Raw genomic sequence first — 10,094 nt, 5'->3', positions numbered from 1 at the left:
TCTTGGCTAGTAGTTGGAGTAGATTAATAACCAGGTTTATGAGGTAGCATAGTTGAGTGCTTAGAGTATGATATGCTAGCCAAGACCTCAGAACTCTAATCCCTTATTGTGCAGCCTTGGGCAAGTAATTTATTTTGGTTCCCCATCTGTGAAATGGGAGATAAAATCTGTCTCAGAGGGGGTTGAGGTTGAGCAGTGATTGTATAGTGCTTTGGAAATATGAAGTGCTAAAATTTAGAAAAGTGGTGTGTTATCTCATTAGCCCAATACAGTTATAACATACTACATTAGAAACTTTACTAATACCATATAACCTCCAGATCCTATGCAGTTACCTCAATGCCTGAAAGCACAAGGAAATTGCATGCATTTCTTCAGGGGCTGGGATAGTGACTAAGGCCTGGAGCATGTTCTACATAACCTTAAGTACAAAGCTTATATAACACAGTGTATACATTGCACCCATGTTTGGTTTCCACATGAAAACACTTGCTGTCCTTTCCCTTGCACTGTGTAATGACGTGTTCATTACATTTGCTTTTGAACACCCAGCTGCTGCTATGAAAACAGTTTTGTTTTGCTTCATTTACATAGTCACAAACTTCTAATGACTCATATGTAAACAACTGAAATTCCTCTCTTCCTCTCCTCTCCAGTCACTTTGGGAATAGGGTGTGTGGGAAGGAGCTGGGGATGGGAGGTGATGAGAATGGAGAGAAAAGACAAGGTCATTGCTTCACAGTAAATACACAGCCATATCAATCAAATGTTTTTAGGTAGTAGGCAAATCTTGTGTACTTAACAGGCAGGAATGCCAAGCAAAGCTAAATCTGCAGGCGTGTCCTTTCAGATCTCCAGAGAGGGTGGGCCAATTGTGGGGGCATGGGAGAAACTAAGCAAACAGAAGATAAATGTGGAACAGTAAAGAAAGTGAGACGGAAACAGAATAGTGGAAAGGATGATAATGGGGAACACAACAGACCCAATAGGGCTGACACTGAGAAACTACCAAATCTATTATTGACCATTCCTGTCTCTGCTATCCTAATAAAACCTGCACACTTATATCCTCTCTTTCAGCTGGAGATCACAAAGCGCTTGACTATCCAACTTACTAGATCTCTGCAAGTTAGGTACTAACCATTGCACAGGCAGGTAGACTGATCTGACTTGCCCAAGATCACACAATAAGTGCATGAGAGAGCTGGTACTAGAACCAAGTAGTTCCAACTCCTAGTCCTCTGTTCTAGCCATTAGACCACATTCCTTCCTTCGCTTCCATGACAAAGTAAAAATGCAAAGAATCCAAACAAATAACCTTTTGCATGTTTAAATGTAATTTAGTTTCTAAAAGTCTAGTGCTAAAACTATTAAAGACTAATTTGGACTTATTCTGTAAGGGGGGGAAATTCTGACATCTTTTCAAAAGAAACTAACAACTTTTCAGGTAGTCATTGCATGAGACCAATGTATGATAGAAAACAACAGATGGTTTAGGTCCCATATGCAAAATAAAATTATGCTAAGTCAGTCACTGAACTAAAATGACACTTTGCACTTCTGCTGCATAGGGTTCTTCAGCCTAGGATTTGATTGTGCTTTATAGATACTAATAAAATATTACTCGTGATAGTGAAGGTAGAATTATATCCCAGTTTTACAGAAGAGGAAATTGAGACACAGGGAGGTTATGACTTGCCCAAAATCTTAAAACCAGTCAGTAACATACATGGGAACAGAACTCAGATCTCCTGACTCCCAGTCCTGTGCTTCAACAACAAGCTCACGCTCTGTCACTAGAGAAGAATAAAAAATCAGGACTGAGTTACTCTCACAAGCAACTATTCATGTGATCAAGCTTTTGCTGCTGATGGAAAGATGTGATGGCCTGCAGGAAGTAATCAGTCCAGAGAAATGTGCTTGATGTGAATGACATGTAGATCAGTTAAAATAGCACTTAGGTTATGCTGGATAGTGACTAGGGTGGGAAGGCAAGCAGAATGTGGTGGTGTGTGAGGTCACATTTACTGTACAGTGCAGATTCCTAAACTTCGTAAGCCTTTTTATCAGCAAGAAGCAGAAACTGATCCAGAATGATAGTCTTCTGGTTAGGGCCCTATCAAATTCACAGTTATGAAAAACACATCACAGACCACGAAATCTGGTCTGCTGTGAAATCTGTATAGTATACGGTAAAAGCACACAAAAGACCAGATTTCATGGGGGAGACCCAAAAGGGAGTTGCGGGTGTGTGTGTGTCACATGGTTATTTTAAGGGGGTTGCAGTATTGCTACCCTTACTTCTGCGCTGCCTTCAAAGCCGGACAGTGGGATAGTGGCGGCTGTTAGCCGGGCGCCCAGCTCTGAAGACAGTGTCCCACCAGCAGCAGCACAGAAGTAAGGGTGATAATACCATACCAGGCCACCCTTACTTCTGTGCTGTGGCCTTCAGAGCTGGACAGCCAGAGAGTGGCGGCTGCTGACGGCCCAGCTCTGCAGGCAGCAGCGCAGAAGTAAGGGGGACAATACCATACTATGCCATCCTTACTTCTGCGCTGTGCTGGCAGCAGCGCTGCCTTCAGAGCTAGGCTCCCAGCCAGCAGCTGCTGCTCTCCTGCTGCCCAGCTCTGAAGGCAGCGCCGCTGCCAGCAGCAGCGCAGAACTCCTTTTTAGGTCAGGGCCCCTACAATTACAACACCATGACATTTCAGATTTAAATAGCTGAAATCATGAAATTTATTAACTCCACCAGAGAGGTCCTTTGGGGCCATCTGCCTGTCCCAAGTCAGGATAAAGGAGGAGGGTTGGGCGTGGGGCTAGCAACTCCACCCCGTAAAAAATCAACCTGCTATAGAAACGCCAACAATAGAGATAACAGAGACTTTTAGCCTGGAAAAAGAAGGGTCTTCGACTCGAAGACGCATGACGCTGGGTGGTGAAAGTCGTGAGGAAGCCACTAAGCTGATTACCCTTCTTGCAACCAGGAGGATTACCATTGGTACATGGAACGTGAGGACCATGTACGAGTCAAGAAAGATGGCACAGGTCGCAGCAGAGATGAGGAGCAACAACTTGACCCTACTAGGCATTAGCGAGACAAGATGGACGCAAGCTGGACAAAGACGACTGTTGACAGGAGAGCTGTTGTTGTATTCCGGACATGAAGAGAGTGACGCACCCCACACACAGGGAGTAGGCTTCATGTTGTCCAAGCAGGCACAGAGGGCACTGATTGGTTGGGAGGCACATGGTTCCAGGATCATCACAGCATCCTTCAGAACTAAAATGAAGAGGATTAAGATGAATGTTGTACAGTGCTATGCTCCAACCAATGACAGTGAAGAGGGGGACAAAGACTATTTTTACAATAGACTTCAGAAAATATTAGAGATTCTCCCAGACAAAGACATTACCATCCTTATGGGAGATTTTAATGCCAAAATTGGACCTGACAACACAGGATATGAACAAGTCATGGGGACCCACGCTCTGGGAGAGATGAGTGAGAATGGAGAGAGATTTGTGGATCTGTGTGCACTTAACAACTTGGTCATAGGAGGTAGCATCTTTCCTCACAAGCGGATCCACAAGAGTACCTGGGTATCGCCAGCAGGCATGATAGAAAACCAGATCGATCATGTCTGTATTAGCAAGAAGTTCAGAAGATCTTTGCAGGACGTTAGAGTTAGAAGAGGAGCAGACGTAGCGTCCGACCATCACTTAGTGGTGGCCAGATTGAAGCTGAAGCTGAAGAAGAACTGGATAGACGCGTCAGATAGAAGAGTGAAGTTCAACGTTAGCCTTTTGAAGGATCATAAGATCAAGGAAGATTTTGGACTGATGCTGAAGAATAAGTTTTCAGTACTACAGGATCGGTCTGAGGAAGAGGAAGACAGTGTATCCAACAGATGGCAGAAAGTGAGAGAGACACTTAGGTCAGCATGCCAGGAAGTGCTTGGAATTAAGAAATATCAGCAGAAAGAGTGGATCACAGCAGAGACCTTGACTAAGATAGAAGATAGAAAGAAGAAGAAGGCAGTAGTTAATAACAGCAGGACTAGAGCAGCAAAGGCTAAAGCGCAAAAAGAGTATGCTGAAGCCCATAGAGCAGTGAAGAGGAATATTAGGAAGGATAAGAGAGATTATGTGGATGGACTGGCAGCAGAAGCGGAGCAGGCAGCATACAACGGTAATATGAAACAGCTGTATGACATCACCAAGCGACTGTCTGGAAAGTTCAGCAAACCAGAGCGTCCCGTCAAAGACAAGCAGGGAAAGTCTATAACAGAAATAGAACAACAGATGAATAGATGGGCGGAGCACTTTGAGGAACTCCTGAATAGACCAGCACCATTAAATCCACCAGACATTGACCCAGCCAACGAAGACCTTCCAATCAATTGTGATAGACCAACCAGAGATGAGATCAGAAAAGCCATCACTATGATGAAGAATAGGAAGGCGGCTGGACCTGACGATATTCCAGCAGAGGCCCTGAAAGTAGATCTGGATGTTTCAGTGGAAATGCTGTACCCCCTCTTTGAGAAGATATGGGAAGAAGAAGTGATTCCAGCAGACTGGAAAGAGGGATATCTTATTAAAATCCCCAAGAAAGGAGACCTCAGCAATTGTGCCAACTACAGAGGAATCACACTTCTGTCGGTGCCAGGGAAGGTCTTCAACCGAGTTCTCTTAGAGAGAATGAAGGATGCCGTTGACCCACAGCTACGAGATGAGCAAGCAGGTTTCCGGCAAAATAGATCATGCATGGACCAGATAGCAACGCTTCGCATCATAGTCGAGCAGTCTATGGAGTGGAACTCCTCATTGTACATCAACTTTGTTGACTATGAAAAAGCATTCGATAGCGTGGATCGAGAGACTCTCTGGAAGCTCCTTCGGCACTATGGCATCCCAGCAAAGGTGGTCAACCTGATTAAGAACTTATATGATGGCATACACTGTAGAGTGATCCATGGAGGGCAGCTTACAAACAGCTTCCAGGTGCGAACCGGAGTCAGACAAGGATGCTTGTTGTCACCATTTCTCTTTCTCCTTGTCATTGATTGGATTATGAAGACATCCACTTATGAGCGTAGGAACGGAATCCAGTGGACGTTGTGGACCCAGCTTGATGACCTGGATTTTGCCGATGACCTTGCACTCCTTTCGCATCGCAAACAGCAGATGCAAGAGAAGACCAACGTAGTGGCAGCCCTGTCATCACAGGTTGGCCTCAACATCCACAAGGACAAGACCAAGATCCTCAAGATTAACTCCATCAGTAATGACCCAGTCACACTGAATGGAATCCCTCTGGAAGAAGTGCAGTCCTTCACCTACCTAGGCAGTATCATCGACCAACAGGGTGGCACGGACGCAGACATCAAAGCAAGGATTGGTAAGGCAAGAGCAGCTTTCTTACAGCTCAAGAACATCTGGAGCTCTAGAGAGCTGTCTTTGGCAACAAAGATTAGACTGTTCAATTCCAACGTGAAATCAGTCTTATTGTATGGAGCTGAAACCTGGAGGATAATTAAAACAACCACCAGGAGGATCCAGACCTTCATAAATAGTTGCCTTAGAAGGATTCTCCAGATCCGCTGGCCAGACACCATCAGCAACATCTACCTCTTGGAGAGGACCCATCAACTTCCAGCAGAGGAAGAAATTAGAAGGAGAAGGTGGGGTTGGATAGGACACACACTACGCAAGCAGCCAACCAACATCACTAGACAGGCATTGCGGTGGAACCCCCAAGGCAAGCGGAAAAGAGGCCGTCCAAGAAACACCTGGCGATGCGACCTTCAGGCTGATAGCAAAAAAATGGGCTATACCTGGAACCAGCTAGAGCAAATGGCCCAGGATAAAGGACTCTGGAGATCTGTGGTTGGCGGCCCATACCCCGACTGGGGTGACGGGCATGAGTGAGTGAGTGAGATGAAATTTATTATTTTTAAAATCCCATGACCGTGAAATTGACCAAAATGGACCATGAATTTAGTAGGACCCTACATATGGTGAATTAAAGTGTGATGCAGAGATGAATTCTGGGGGTGGGGGTGTTCTCTCCTTGGTACCAAGTTTGACATTTGGATTTTTAAATATTGTAAAAGCATACAAAGCAATGTGGATGGTCACTTATTGTATGCTTCTAATCTAAATTAGTGATCCCTGGTTGACAGAATGGTTGGTTAGTGTGCTGACCCAGTCAATATTTCTTATTATATGCACAAAACTGAACTTAAAGCTGGGACAGATAAGTGTTATTTTCTTTCATTAAAAGTAAAGTTCCTGGAAGTTATAAATGAAGATCTGTTAGGTAAACTGATTAGATGATCTTATCAATGCATGACTGTCCCCTACAGTTGACTGTCAAAGGTGTTTGTTCAGTGTAGCTTTAAATAATTCAAGCAGTAATTCAATTTCCCTTGGGGGACTACTCCACAATCTAGTAGATGTCACTATTAATAAGCTTTTTCTTATATTCAGACTAACTTTTTTTCTTTTAATTGTCTTCCTATTTTCCCTCTAAACACCTCCTCCTCCTATCTTATATATGCTGCTATGACACAAAGCTACTTAAGAGCTGTGAGATTCACAGCAGAGGGAAAAAAAGATATTTCCCTAGGTGTTTTTTAAAGCTTCCCACTTAACAGTTCCAAATCTCAGCCAAAGTTGACAGAATCAGTCTTGAATAAGTATATGCACAATGGCTGCCCATAGTTTCCCCATTTCATAGAGCTGCTGCCTGTATAAAAGGGATCTTTTCTCATTTTGAAAAGATGGCAAACTCAAGGGTGATGCAAATTAATTTCAAGGTAATTTTATCTGCATTCTAGACAGCAGCACAATCTACAACAGAAGTCAGAAACTGTCTGGTCTCTTTCAACACACTAACAGCTGAATTGTACCTCCAAGTAAACATGAGTTAGCAAGTGTACCTTAGAAGTGAAACATCTGTAAAATGGGACAAAGAACTATTTACAGTAACACCTAGAGGCCCCAACTAAGATTGCCTTTACTGCTATTGTTACCTGTGCTAGCTCAGGTAGACTAGCCCTGTGCACAGTACTAGCACACAGCACTTGGTGAAACATCGCATGCTTTCCTCTTTTGAGCCCTTTTTAACTGACAGGGCACCACACTGTATCAAATTTGTGGCTCAGCAATGCCTTCCCCCTTGGACCTCTGCCAGAACACTGCTTACCACCTGAAACTGATCATACCTATTGCCAGTTCTGAGCACTCCTAGCCCGATCACTGTTCCGGCTGATATTGAGTCATCAGATGGACAGTACTCTTTCATCATGTAGTGTAGAGAATGTGGTTGGAGAAAACAACAGGACAGGCTCACCCTGTATGTGGTTCTTTGTGGCACATTTGTAACTGTGTCTTAGTCTTCAGCCTTCAAGCTGATAGCATGTCAGGTCAAGACTGCACCTCAAAGGAGTCTGATGCCAATGTGAGCAAAACTGCATTTACCTTTAAAGTTGAACAAATAACTGTTCTCTTTAGAAATGGAAGCATCCAGTACAGAGAGAGAGAGAGTGTGTGTGTGTTGGTTTTTTTGTTTTGTTTTGATTTGTGTGTGTGTGTACAACAATCCAAGTTAATTGCAGGCTTCCAAAGAAATTCTCTTATATTTGCCCTCACAGTGATGTAAGAGGGATGAAAGGGTGCTTTGTGACTTAAAACACAGGTCTGAGACTCAGGAGATATGGGTTCTAGTTTTGTTTCTATCACTGACTTTGATAACTCACTTATCTGTGCAGTGCCTCAGTTTCCCTATCTGTATATTTAGCTTAATATTGCTCTACTTTGGAGGGTTTTATGAGGCAGCCCACCTGCATACGCTGTCTGCACAATCTTTTGAGATCATGGAAGGGATCATACTATAGATGTGTTAGTGTTCTATTTAGTTTCATGTTATATTGCTTTAAGCTAGTTTATAGTGTGTGCATGATAAATTTGACCAAATAGATAGTATATTTGTAGGGGGTCATGGAATTCACAGCCTTATGCTGGCATTTTCATAATAATTACAATTTAACACCTCACAAAGTGTTGTTACAAATATTAACTGAATGCTGAAAGCACTCCTCTGTGGTAGACAACATCCCCTTTTCTCAGGTGAGGAAACTGAAACAGAGGTTAAAGAGCAGCTTTACAGGGCTGCCTTTGAAAATGACTTGCTTAAGGGCATGCAGAGATGGTGGTGGGGCAGGGATTAGAATGTGGAATATTTTAACTCCTTGGTACTCCAGGCCACATTATACTATTAAAAAGGAGAGATACTATTAGAAAAATAGAATTACGTTTAAAAAAAAATACTAGCAAGGAAATGGTGTGTTTGTGCCTTTGCTAACACAAGAAATACTGTGTTAGTTATCCACATTCCTATAGAGCAAGAAATTCTGCAACAAAGTTATGTGGCAACTTCTTTAGGCTTAAGAATCAAATTACTTTGAAGAAAGCAGTTTAACTCTTATCAGGAGAAGGGTTTTCTGTATGATGCCAAATTAAATTTCTTGTGCTATGAGTCATGGGTTGGATAGAAGTAGTGGATGTTTCACCAATGTTTTCACCTCCTCCCAGGCAAACACCATTAGAGCTGGTTGAACATTTTCTATGGAAATGTTTTTGACAGAAAATTATTCTTTCTACAAAACAGAAATGTTAATGAAATGTCTATTGTTGTGGGGAGTTTTTGGTTGCCAAAACAGCCTTGTCAGGAAATGAATCTATAGTAACGCATTATATTTTATACCTCCCCATACACGAACCATCTTTAGCATAAAGCCACCCACCCTTATACCTTAAGCATCAGAGGGGTAGCCGTGTTAGTCTGAATCTGTAAAAAGCAACAGAGGGTCCTGTGGCACCTTTAAGACTAACAGAAGTATTGGGAGCATAAGCTTTCATAGGTAAGAACCTCACTTCTTCAGATGCATGAGGTTCTTACCCACGAAAGCTTATGCTCCCAATAGTTCTGTTAGTCTTAAAGGTGCCACAGGACCCTCTGTTCCTTATACCTTAGATGCATCAGGTATGTTGAGACAGGTCTTTCCAGGTGTGAGCGTCTTCAGTCTCATTTTAACTGGAAAGTTGGGAGTGAATCTTTAGGAAGGCTGTTCTGTCTCCTGCGGGATCGCTACGCCTTGGGTAAGTTAAAGAAGGGTTACTCCTCCCCCCAACTCAAACAAATTGGCTGACTCCGGGCCCTTCCCCAGCTCAGTTTTCCTGACGTTGTAATTTCACTGCTACTCCAGCCCTCGGCCGCAGCGCCTTCTCCCAGGTGGACAAGCCCTGAATGTCTAATGTAACCAGGCAAGCAGAAGAACCCCCCTCAGCCGCTTCATACTTTTACACGGCAACCAATCTGCCAGCGGGGCAGCCCCAGGTCCGAAAGCGGCACGGGTCCACGCTCTCCCTGCAAGCGAGGCGAGCCGGGCTCGAAGACGCTCGCGTCTATGGGTCTCTTGCAGGGGAGTGGGTGGGTGATAGCAAGGGGCAGGCACCGGGGGCTCCCCTTTGCCAGAACAATTAAACAAGGTTCCCAACCCCCTCCCCCAGCCTGGGGGCGCTCCCGGAGCTGCAGCAGGAGGGCGGTGGTAGGGCAACGCACCAGCCTATGTGCCAGGGTGTGCCATCCGCGGCTGCACTGAACGAGCTGCCCGGCCATGAGAGAGGGGCGGGCGGCGGCTGCTGCTGCTGCTGCCGGGGCTGCCCTAGGAGCAGAGCCGCGGCCCAGCCTAGGGGTCCCCACCGAGCCCTGCGCGGGGCGGGAAGCGCCCCCCAGCGGCCTGCGTCAAGCCGGGGCGGGCACGTTCGCGTTAGCCGGGGCCGGGGCCCAGCTCTAGGCCTGCGGGCAGCGGACTCCTGCCCCCAGGGGTAGCTCAGGCGCAGCCGGTGGTTACAGTTCCCGCCTCGCCCCGCTAGGTGGCGCCCCGAGCCCGGTGGCGGGGCTCTAGAGCGGCCGCAGCTGGAGGCTGCCCCGGCAGCTCGGAGGCAGCGGCTGGGCGCGTCCGGGCAGCCTGGCTGAGGGAAGCGCTCGGGCGGCGCTCGCTGTGCAGCCGCCGGGCCTGGGCGGG

The sequence above is a fragment of the Malaclemys terrapin genome, chromosome 12 (genome assembly GCF_027887155.1).
Source record: "Malaclemys terrapin pileata isolate rMalTer1 chromosome 12, rMalTer1.hap1, whole genome shotgun sequence".
Taxonomy (NCBI): Eukaryota; Metazoa; Chordata; order Testudines; family Emydidae; genus Malaclemys; species Malaclemys terrapin.
This window is presented reverse-complemented; position numbering follows the sequence as displayed.